We start from the raw sequence: 13,006 nt of genomic DNA on the forward strand, positions 1-13,006 counted from the left end.
TTTTTTGTTAAATGGCATTTAAATATATAAAATAAATATCAAAAATATAAATCTTTGTTTTACTATGGTTGCAAATATCAAAAAAATTTCTATATGTGACACAGCACCAGAGTTAAGTTAGGGTTTTTCAAAATACTGACATGCCGAGCTCAAAAGGTTCACCATCACTGGTCTATAGTGTTTAGATCAAGGAAACTATCCTGTAGGACAAAAAAAAAAAAGGAAGGGAGGAAGAAAGGAAGGAAGGAGGGAGGAACAGAAAGAGAGAGAGAGAGGAAGAAGGAAAGAAAAGAAAGAAAGAAGAAAGGAAGAAATGAAGAAAGAAAGAAAGAGAGGGCAGCAGGCCTCCCAAAAGAAGCAGAAAAACAGATCATGTGGTCCCTGAGAAAAAGTAGCTTCAATTTCTGATTTTCCTTTTCCCAGCTCTAGTCCCTTGAGCAGTATTAGCTGCATTTATGTTCTCTGAAATTTCCCTGTTTGCGCATGTCATGAAATCCCCATTGAGAATAATTCTGTTTGAGAACCAAACACGCTTTGATTTTACCAGTTCTTATTCCAATTTTTCAATATAAAAATAATCATATAAAAGAAAACAAAGGAATAAATATAAGCAAATTATTTCTAGCAAAATCGCACCAAAAACTATTTGTAGAGCAAAAACTATTTGTTAATAAATATGTCTAAGACAATATTTTTCTAACATAAGACATAGCAGAGTTCATTTGAGAATGAATCAGAATAGATTTTTGAAAAAAATAGTAGAAAGAAAATTATGCTTTTCAATAAATTCTTCATTTTAGCATGGTTTACAACTACCCCATACATTTATTTAAATTTTTCTGACATGCATTTGACATTTCTTTAGAACTCAATATTTTCAGTGAAATATTATTTTGATTTTGCTGCTAATGATACTCAACTGTTTATCTCTCTCCAAATGTACCCAAAGAACCCTTCTATCGTGTCTCCTACTGAGCACAAAATATGCTAATATAGTCATTAGTGTTTCTAATTTAAATCCATTAAGAAGAGGAAGATAATATTGAAGATGTTACCAATTTGCAAAATTACCTAATTTATATGCATTTTCTACTCTGTTTCTCAACTATAGCTATGTTGGCAGAGCACTAAAATCAATTTCAACTGTTCTCTCAAAATATCCTGAGACCATTTAAAGCAGAAAGACACATGTGATTCAACTATTCTGTAGTGATAAAAGAAAAAATATTGGCAGTTTCCCACCAAATTAATATATAAAAGATGTATATATATTATATATATACTCATGTATAAAAGAGTGCTCCCTCTCCTTCCTGAGTTCTCTTAAATCACTATCCAAAGTTATTTATTTCATTTGCTCCATATTTATTTGCATTATATTCACTCCAGTGACTTTGTTTAGATTATACATTTTCTTTGTCAAAACATTTTTGGATATGTTGACAGTTGTCAGAAATAGATAGGATCTTAAAGATTTTTCAGTTTTTCATTCACGTGAATAATAGGTCATAGAAACTGTACAGAAGTGAATAAAAAGCAATATGCTCTAGGATTGTGAGTTTTTGGAAGCAAGAATTAGAAAAAAAATAAAGCATTACCTATGGCAGGCATTGGTTTGTCCATGCTATCACCTTATGTTGAGAGCTATGGCTCTTGACCCTGAAAGCAATCCAGAAGATTTACAAAATCAACAAGTTTGAAAATCGTGTTGCAAACTGAGGATTCTACCCTTAAAAATATTGCTTTGAATGACCTTGGAGAAAATTGCTTATGCTCCCCAGTCTTATTTATTTTCTAGAATAAAATATTTGTTATTGAGACTGGATTATATTTTAAATTGCCTGTGTATAGATGAATGCACCTGGCATTTCATTTGGCTATTTCTTATACTGCCTCAACTTAGGATATATGTAGAATTCTTTCTATGTTCCACATGAAAATGTATTATGATGTTTATGTGATATTTGAATGAGTCAAAGGCAGCTTTATTTTGATTTTACTTTAACATAAGAATTATTCCCCTTCCAAAATATACTCAAACCCATACTGGGACATCAAATAACTCACCATGACATTGAAAACTATGCAGCTTTTTTCTTGTTTCTGGCATAAAAGTGTAAATAACATGACTTTTATACCATCCTAATTCTTAATTCTTACGAAATATTATGCATTTGACACCTAAGTGAATTTTTAAAACACTTTAAAAACATCAGAAATTATTTCTCTTTAGCAATAAAAATAGACATGTCAAAAATATTTTCTAACATAAAAACATATAATTATTACGTTATCTTCTCCTAGCCCACTTAATCAAGCCACACTAGGTAGAATCTTGGTTCAGATTGGATATAACCACCCAAGTTTTGAGATTAGTGGGAAGTAGAGTCCCCAAGAAGGTAATGAGAAGAGATGCGGGGGGAGGAGGGGAGGAGGGCTGTGTATTTCATTTCATATGGCCTGAATTCTTATACAGAATGCCATTTTTTCACCTATAGAACATCTACATCTGTCAATCGCATAAGGTCAGTTCTGCTGTCAATGCCCTGGGCCAGATGTGTTCTCCCACTCTTTTCCAAATGATGTGCACCCCACACCCACTTACTTAGGAAGGGGAAGACTGTCACAGGTGACAATGGCATGACAAACATTGTGATTTGGCACCTGGCATTCATGTGAATGAATGTATATATACTTTTATATATAAAATAAAAATTATTCCGTATATTCTGTTTATTAAAAAATAACGTCTACCTATCCTATGACTTCAACTCAAATATCATCTTCTCCATAAAAATATCTATGAATGCCTGGGTGTCAACATAAAAAACAATAGCTTGATATTATATGCTAAGCATTTTCATAAGCACCTTTCAAATATTGACTTACTTCTTATCTAAAACTTAGATCTTCATTTTGCAGATGCGAGTGTAGAAGCTTTCAGAAGCCAAGTATTTTGCTCTGAGTCTCATAATGAGAAATGTTAAAGTTGGAAGCAGAATTCAAAGTGCCTGGAATATGTATGCTTAATTCTCAAATATAGAGGCCCTCGTTTTCTTTGAAGTTTTGTGGTACCTAGTAATTATACTTTTAGTATATTTTAATTTGTAACATTACTTATCTCCTCATAGATACACATCTTACTTTACACAATAAAATTCATGTTTCTAGAGCATAAGATCACAAAGAAGAATTATCCTATATAATAAAGAGCTAATATGCAAATGGTCATCACATCCTCACGCCCTTGCACCCCCCACCCGGCAGGGCTTGACGGGGGACCTGAGGCCACACTCCCCGCCTGGCAGGGCTTGACAGGGGACCTTCGGCTATGCCCTCTGCCCAGCAGGGCTTGACGGGGGACCTGAGTCTGTACCCCCTGCCTGGTGCCGGGCCTGGGGACCTGAGCCTGCACCTGCTGGCCTACAGGGCTTAACAGGGGTGGGGCTGGCTGGGTCTGGGTCTTGTGTGATTTCAAGGCACGCGCGGGTGGGCAGGGACTTGACTCTGGGTACCATGGTGCGCCCCAGACTCTGACAGGAGGAAGATTTTCATATACATTTTACTAATTTTCTTTCATCTCTGACACTTCTATTATATAAAAAGGACAAATAGCAATATTAAAATATTTCCTCTAATTAATTCCCTTTTAATGTGCATGAATTTCGTGCACCAGGCCACTAGTACAATAATAATAATAATAATAATAATAATAATACTGAAACAAACTGCTCCTTAGAGTAATGATGGTAAAGGAAAATCTCAGGAATCTGAAGGTAGCTGATTTCCCTCAAACTTGGTGCTGTTGTGATTTTGAACTGGATAATTCTTTATTGTGGGGTGCTGGTCTGTGCTTGTTTTCCCCATCCAGACTAGTGACAAAATGTCTCCAGACATTACTGAATGTTTCATGGGGCACAAAATGACTCCCAGCTGAAACTACTGCTTTAGAGATTTCTTGTCTATTTTATGGAAAATGTTTTCTTTATAAATTCTGCCTTTGCCATCATTTGATCAAGTCCAGCCTTCTAGAGAAACATGCATTCATGAACCATTTCAAGACATCTTTCAAAACCTCCTTTAGTCTTATCCCTACTTAAGGTCAAACATAAATCATTACTTTAACATTTTTAAAAGGGATTATATTGTCATAACTTTTAAATTTTTCCTCCCCTGCTTTTAAGGCTCTCCAGATTGTCCAATATTATTATACAATAAGAAATGAAAATTAGAGTAATTGCTGGACACCTGTTTTCTGTCATTGGAATATTTTAATTCTATATCTGCAAAAATGTTACATTAATTTTATTTTTACCTCTGATCTTATGATATTTAGTCTAATCTACGTTTTATTTAAAAGTATTTTTGATCTTGACTATTTTATTATTGGAGATTTGAAATAACTTTGTAGATTAATATATCAATGGAGAAAATAGTTGTTTTCTCTGCAAAAATACTTAACTTTTTTTCTGTAAGTGATAAATTCAATTGTTTATTATTTTAAGTGATTTCTTTTAAGATATACCTTTTTTTTTCCTGAGTTATCCTTTCATTTTCAATGACCTGCATGACACACAATGAGTGAATAAAGATTTGAACTTAGGGTGATGGCTGTCTGTGGATTTGAAATGACTGTGTGAATTTAGTAAGTTCTATAAGACCTAAAATTAAAATGCACATACAGGATATGGTTTACCATTTTCAATAAACGCAGTAGCAGATGGGTTATTTGGGGAACCCCTCATGAGTTCAGTATTAAAGAATGTGATGGGTCATATTTGACTTCTGTCATTCAGAATAACTATAATAGAAGCCAAACCCAGAGGGATTTTTGAGAAAAAGCTGAATCATCTAAGAAAATAGAAGTAATGTTCCAAAGATAAGCTATAAATTAATTGGACATTTCTTCATGAAGAGGAAAGAATGAGTGAAATGGTAACAAAAAGTTAATAGGTTTAAGGAGTTCAAAAGGCAGAAGGAAACATTTAGGGGATGATAGAGGTGTTTTATATCTTGACTAGAGGCCTGGTGTGTGAAATTCATGCACTCAGGGGGGTCACTCAGCCCAGCCTATGCCCTTTCGCAGTCCTGGAGCCCTCTGGGGATGTCTGACTGCCAGTTTAGGCCCTGCAGGATCAGGCCTAAACTGGCAGTTGGACATTCCTCTCACAATTCGGGACTGCTGGCTCCTATCCATTTGCCTACCTCCCTGACTGATAGTCCCTAACTACTCTGCCTGCCTGCCTGATCGCCCCTAACCACTCTGCCTGCCTGCTTGATTGCCCCTAACCGCCCCTGGCTAGGCTCCTGCTGCCACGGCTTGGTTTGGAAGGATGTCTGAAATGTTGTTGGGCTGTCTGACCTAATTGGCATATTATGCTTTTATTATTATAGACTAGAGGCCCGGTGCACAAAAATTTGTGCACTCGGTGGGAGGGTGGTCCCTCAGCCTGGTCTGTGCCCTCTCACAGTCTGGGACCCCTCGGGGTATGACCACATGCTGGCTTAGGCCTGCTCCCCGGGAGATTGGGCCTAAACTGGCAATCAGACATCCCTCTGGCAGCCCGGGAGCCCTTGAGAGATGTCCACTTGCCAGTGGGGAGCAGGCCTAAGCTGCAGTCTGACATCCTTAGTGCTGCTGAGGAGGCAGGAGAGGCTCCCACCACCACCGCTGTACTGGCAGCCATCAGCCTGGCTTGTGGCTGAGCAGAGCTCCTGCATTGAGCATCTGCCCCCTGGTGGTCAGTGTGTGTCATAATCACCAGTCATTCCCAGTCTTTCTGCTGTTAGGGTCAGTTTGCATATTACCTTTTTATTATATAGGTTTGTGGCAGTGGTTACAAGACTGTATACAGATCTCAAAATTCCTCACACTCAGCATTTCATTGTATGTATATTATACCTAAAGAGGTGGGAGAGGGAACAGAAACAATGATTTCAAAACAATCATGTTAGGTAGTTGGAGTTAGAAGCACTGGCTCCAGGTGCCTCTATTTTGATCTCAGATGTTGACTCAACTAGGTGTGTCAGTAGGATGGTATCTACTGCTAAATGGGACTTTTCATAAAAAAATGCCAAATAAACATTATTTTCAGTTCTCTTGTACTTGGAAATATGTCCTGTAATGATTCCAGGTGAGGACCTTAAAAGTCTGTGACTGATATTTTTTAAGTGTTTCAGAAAAGAAATGTTTTAAATTATTGGGTAAACACTGTTGTGTAATATATAGTAAACGTATATGGAGGTTTGGATTTGCTTAGTATTTCAATGTCAGACATTTCCTAATCATCATTTAATATTCAATTTCTATAATCTTTCTGCTACTACATTACAGTTCCATTAGCAATATAAGAGTGAGGCAAAATGCTAATAAAAATTAATTTCAGATTAACTCATTGCCATAGTAACCAGATGAGATTGTAAAATTTCACCATAATTTGTTTTGCAGAGCATTGCCTTAGAACATCTTGTACACCAGTTATATAGTTATATTTAGACAACAACTTTCTAAAAATATTTTTATTGATTTTTAGAGAGAGAGGAAAAGGGGAGGGGGATATTGATCCTGACACCTGGACATGTGCCCTGACCAGGAATTGAACTGGCACCTGTCAGTGTATAGGACAACATCCAAACAACTGAGCTACATCAGCCAGGGCTTAGTCACATCTTTGATGTAAAAAACATGAAGAATTTTATATTCTTCCTATTTAAGAAAATGTAATTTCAATTTAAAGTTGTTTTAATTTTATGAGAACCCACTACATTTAATAAAAATTTTAGAATTAATTATGTTTTTGGACAGTTGATTTTTATATGTGTATTCTGTGACTTTGATTATTTTATAAATTTTTTAAAAAATTTCAATTATAGTTTAAATTTAATATTATTCTGTCTTAGTTTCAGATGTATAGCAAAATGGTTAGATGACCACTTCTTTCTGATTTTTCTGACAAAGGGAGGTACACTGATAGTATTAGCTATCAGTGAATTTTTCTTAAAGTACAAAATCTGTAATTCTGTCATCTTGAAATTGCTATAGTTACTATTTTGTAAACTTTGCTAACACTTGTATCATTGTATATTTCTGGTTTTATCTGTGCACTTATGTATTATATGTTTATATGTATCTGTGTATATATATATACACACACACACATATATATATATATACTTATATATATATACTTATGTGTATATATATGTATATATATATGTGCATTATACATTCATACAGGGAATTGAATTCATGCTCAGATTGTATTGTATTACCTGCTCTTTTCACATAATTCTATATTGTAACAGCTCCTATAAGCACAGATTGATTTTTATAGACTTTGCCTTGTCTCCTAAAATTTTACACTGCTTGATTTTATGGAAAGATTATTCCTGTGGCTAATGTTAGTTAGGGATTGACCCTGGTAACTACTATTGAATAAAGACAAGAAACATAGTGATAAAAAAATTAAATGGTCATTTATATAAAATGCTTCAGAAAGATATTTAAATTGAAGACCAAGTTTATTAGATTTGTTATTCAAGGGATCACAGATAAATGAGCTTTAAAAATAATTTCATAAGTGTGACAGAGCAACCAGATTTCATACCGTTAATGAGTTATCTGCAAAAAAATGTGATTGACTTGATAAAAACCCATCTTTTGAATTTGATTTCTGCAGTGTTAGAGACCTGCAGTGCTAGGATAATAATGGCAATCCCTGTTTACCCAACCCATAACTCACCTGATGATGTTTACCTTGTACCTGTTTTGGTTGCTAGTGTCCCACATGGATGAAAATGACAACCCTGTATCAGGAAGACAATATATTTAAGAAATTTGTATGTTGGCTATATTGAAAACTGATGAGAAAGAATAGGAAATAATTTGTATATATTCTCGGAGGTAGATATTTATTCCAGTTTCTGATTCTCTATATTTTCCCCAGTAAATTGAAATAGACTGGCGTAAGTATGAATCCTAGAACGATGCTAGAGAACAATGCAAGAGAGCTTTCAGTGAAAAATGTTGTAATGTTATACATTTACCTTTACTGCGTAGAGTCATATAATTGACCTTTCTTTTTACTATAAAACTCTTATTGGATTTTTGACTCTTAAATTGAACAAATGCCAAAGGTATAATGGTAAGATTTTGTCAGGTGGTTTTGAGGTTAATAGAGATTGACATAGACTAAAGATCAGAACAAAAATAGAAAATATGACAAGCTCTGCAGGATAACTTTGGCTGACCTTCTTGTTAATTACATGTGAGCAACTGCATGAGGGCTTCCAGAAATGACAGGGAGTCACTTTGACAGTCACTAAAAGTCCTTATATTAGTAAGGAAGGTTAGGAACCTTCTTTTTTTTTTCTTGACAGAGTGATGACAACTACCATTAACCTATTTCAACCTTAAAGGCAAAGAGGTCTAGGAAAAACTTTGTCACATCAATTTTATTAGCCTCACTGTATGCATATTTTACTCCTCATAATCTGCTTCAAATCCTCTTTTGGAAAATAGTATGATATAAATATGTCATTATGAAAATTAAGTCATAGAGTGAGTTGTTTTCAAATCAGAGAAAAAGGTCTTATTTGATAATGTTGATGATGTAATAATCTTGAGGATATATTGGATTATAAAAGTGCTGAATGAGGATAAAACATATATTTTTTAATATAACATTCCAATATTTAAAAATTTAGACTAAATATTAAGCAGTAGCGATTATTGAAAACAAAAGAGTCCTGGAAAGAAAATGCAGGTCTATTCAGAAATTTAAAATGTGGTTATTAAAATGTTGAAATATGTAATGGTTATATACGCAGTAACATGAGTGATTCTCAAAAAATAATAGTGAGTAAAAGCAGGTGGGTTTCAAAGAACTGCACACTATATTATTTCATTTTTATGAATTCTGGGAAACTGTAAAACTGCAAGCCCCAAATCCAATCACTCAGTGGTCACCATAAAAGGGAATGGTGGACAGAGAAAGGCTGAAATGTCATGGAACTTTCAGATTATGACAGAAATATTTTATATGCACATTGTGGTGGAGTTTATACAATTGTATGAGTTTTTCCAAATTCACAGAACTGAGTGTAGATCTCAAAAGATTTAATTTTACTGTAGGTAAATTATACCTCTGTAAGCCTGACAATTTGTTTTGAAAACTTAAAGCAGGACAGACATCATATAGTTTTCATTTGATTCCTAGTCATTGCACACTATTATTGCACATTCTCTGGAATATATTTATTAGCTATACTTATAAAATCTACATAATGACTAATGTATCTATCTTTTATTTCTTACGTTTATACGAACTAAGAAGTATGCACCCTTTGGTTTCCCTGTTTTTTATAATCAACATAAAGTTCTGAGGCCAATTTTATATTCAACTAGAGGCACATTGAATGGAAATTCATGCAAGAATAGGCCTTCCTTCGCCTGGCTGCCGGCATGGGCTGCCCTCCGGCACCCGGGACCAGGGCTGGCTTCCCTCAGGCCACCCGCAGGCACTCAGGAGCCGGGCTGGCTTCCCTCTGGCCCCAGCTTCATCAGGAAGGACGTTCGGAAGGATTGCTGGTCTAATTAGAATATTACCCTTTTATTATATAGGACTAGGGGCCCAGTGCACAAATTCATGCACCTTGAAAGGAACTGTGGGCCATAAGGCTGCCATGGGCACAGGGTCGGGTCTTGGCCCATCCTCTATGCCCCCTCCTGACCCCTCCTGCCACAGACCCCGGTTCCCTGTCTGCCTGCAGTCCCTTTCCTCCTGCCACTGCTCCCACACGCTGAAGGCGCTGGCTCGCTTGCACCCACTGCTGGCACTGGCCCCAATCGCTTCGTGTGGTCAGTGGGTGTGAGCCGCTGCTGCTGCCCTGATTGCCCCTTAGGAGCAGGGGGAGGTGGAGAAGCCCTCAGGGAAGATTAAGGCCAGTAGCCGCTGCTTGCACCTGCTGATAGTGCTGAGAGATTGGGACTGGTGCTGGGCGCCGGCTGCTGGTGTGAGCAGTGGCTCCAGTGCTGGCTGTGGGTGTGAGCAGGGCCAGTGCTGGCAGTGGTTGCAAGTGGTGGCTCCAGTGCTAGCAGCGGGTGCGAGTGAGGCCATTGCTGGCAGCAGGTGTGAGAGGCAGCTGCCGGCCCTGATTGCCCCTCAGGAGCAGGGGGAGGTGGAGAAGCCCTCAGGGGAGATTGGGGCCAGTAGCTGCCAGTTGCACCCACTGATGGTGCCCAGTGATTGGGGCCAGCACCAGGCATCGGCAGCGGGTGCAAGCGCTGGGCCAGACTGGAGCGCGTGGGAGCAAAGAATTTTTAGGAACCACCAGAGACTCGCCCTGATGACAGCGACCGGCACCCCGCCTTGGTCTGGTGCCCCCACTCACCTGTTCCACCATCCTGCCACAGCCGATGCCCGCTATGTTCCATGCTCTCCCCCTGGTGGTCAGCACATGTCATAGCGACTGGTTGTTTGGTTGTTCTGCCATTCAGTCTATTTGCATATTAGCCTTTTATTATATAGGATTAGTGAATTATTTACTGTCATAAAATCCTATTTTATTCTATAAGCTTTTTGTGATTTTACCACTCTAAAGCGATAGTACCAATTTTGTTTTTCATTAAAATAAACTTATGTAGGAGAGATCAGCCTTAAATGGTTTGATATGCAAAGGAAGCATAGCATAGGGAAAAGAGTTGAGGCTGTGATGACAGTGTAATCTTATTTTATATTCTTGGTCCATTGCTTTAACAGTTATGTGGCTGTGAGTAAATTACATAATTTTTTCTGAATCAGTTTTATTCTATAATGTGAAGATAATTGATGCTGTCAGTTATTCTTAGGTCTTCAGAAGAGTCCTACTTCATATTCGAAATAGCATTGAATGAAATTCTGATAGATGTATCTTGAAAATCTACACTTAAAAAATGAGCTTGTTCTTTTTTTACTTTTATATTTTCATTTTTTATAAATTGAAGTATATGTTATAAATAGTGAAATTATACAGTGAAATGTATATATTTTCTGTTTATAGTTCAATGTATACCTCTAGGTAACTCACAGTACTATCATGATATGGGTCATATCCATCTTCCATAAAGTGCTTTTGCAAGCTTTCCCAGTCAGCTCCCACCCGCAATTCCTGAGTCACCTATTGTTTGAAAATTAACCTAGTTTAATTTTACCCACTCTAGAACTTCACATAAGTGGACGCACATGTTATATTCCCCTTTGTGTCTGGTTTCTTTTACTCATTGCAGTAATTTTGAGATCTGTTCATACTATTGCTGAGACATGTTCTATAGTATGGATCTATTAGTTTTTACCCATTTCCTCTGCATGGGCATTCCAGAATTTGGCTATAATGAATTAAGCTATTCTGAATATTCATGTACAAATAGTTTTGTGGGTGTATGTTTTCATGTATCTTGCATATATATATGAAAAGAAATCACTAGGTTATAAGGCAGATAAATTTATTTTGTTTTAAGAAACAATCCACATTCCAAAGTTGTTTTAGTTCTTCCACTATTAGAAGAGTTCTTGTCAGGAGCCAGTACATCCTTGCTGTTTCAAGGGACCTGGCATATATGGCATACTGTTCTTAATATGTTTGTTCACCTTCTTGGTGCTGTGTTTTAACCAAGGTCACCTCTCTGAGAAAGGTTGTTTCCCTAGGTAGAGATTTTTCCCTGAAGTTAGGGAGGGGATAAACCCCTTAACTAAGTGCCAGGTGCGTAGTTAATCACTTTAACTACAAATAATCATGCTAGAGACACAGAACCTAGCGACAGAACCTAGACACAGAAGAACCTAGAGACAGAACATGGCAAAAGATCCTGGACAGAACCTGGCTACAGAACCTGGCAACAGAACCTAGAGACAGAACCTGGCTACAGAACCTGGATAGAATATGTCAAGAGAACCTGGCTGGAGATCCTGGATAGAAACTGGCAGGAGAACCTCTCTATGCTGATCAACAGAACCTGGCTGGAGAACCCAACTATGCTGATCAACTGAACGCTGTCTCCATGTCATTCCTTCTTCGCCGACTCCGTCCACACCTTTGGGGACCCCTGGACCTGCTGGGGTTGGACCCCAGCAAGTTCTAGTTGCTCTATGTTCATACAAGCCTTGGTGTTACCAGTATTTAGAATTTTAGCCATTCCAGGAATATGTGATGGTAATTCATTTGAATTCTAATTTGTTTCCCTGACCAACTAATTATATTGAGGGAATTTTTATGTGCTATTAGCTTCTTTGTCTTTGTCCTTTGTGAAACGTCTATTCAAGAAATGTTCCCATTTTTATTGATTTGTTTGACTTTTTATTACTGACTTATAGTATTCTTATTTATTCTGGATACAAGTCCTGTATCTGGTATCTGGACTGCAATATTTTTCCTATGTATGGTTTGACAATTTATTAATGGTGTCTTTTGATAAGCAGAAGTTTAATTTGCTTAAATTAATTTATAATTTTTCCTTCTATTTAATCTTTTTTTTCTCTTGTCTCATATACTCAATATAGAGTAAAACAGTTAACATTAAATAAAAGGATATGCTTACAGGCAAAGTATATTTTTATGAGAGACTTTTTATAAAACAAGTAGAAAAAGCACAGGTGAACATTCAACTATAAAACTATTGAAATGGCAAGTTACACTCATCCTACTATGAATAATATTCCAAATGTTATATGCATGAAATATAACTTAGACAACCATAAGAGACAAACTGTTGAAGGGAAATTGATACTTCGGTTATACCAAAAGATAGCAAGGATATATAAGAAATGTTCAGTAACATGAGTGAAAAATATTTCATTCTATTCTAATAAAAAAGGAATAAATGAGAATATTTTTGACAATATTATGTGATCTGAAATGAAAAATAATATTCTGAGGTTCCAAATGTAAAGTAATATTTTTTACTCATTCAATAATTTTTTATTCCTGTACCTCCTGAATGTGATTAATTTATTTATACAAGAAATATTTA

This window comes from Myotis davidii, unplaced genomic scaffold, assembly GCF_000327345.1.
Source record: "Myotis davidii unplaced genomic scaffold, ASM32734v1 scaffold266, whole genome shotgun sequence".
Taxonomy (NCBI): Eukaryota; Metazoa; Chordata; class Mammalia; order Chiroptera; family Vespertilionidae; genus Myotis; species Myotis davidii.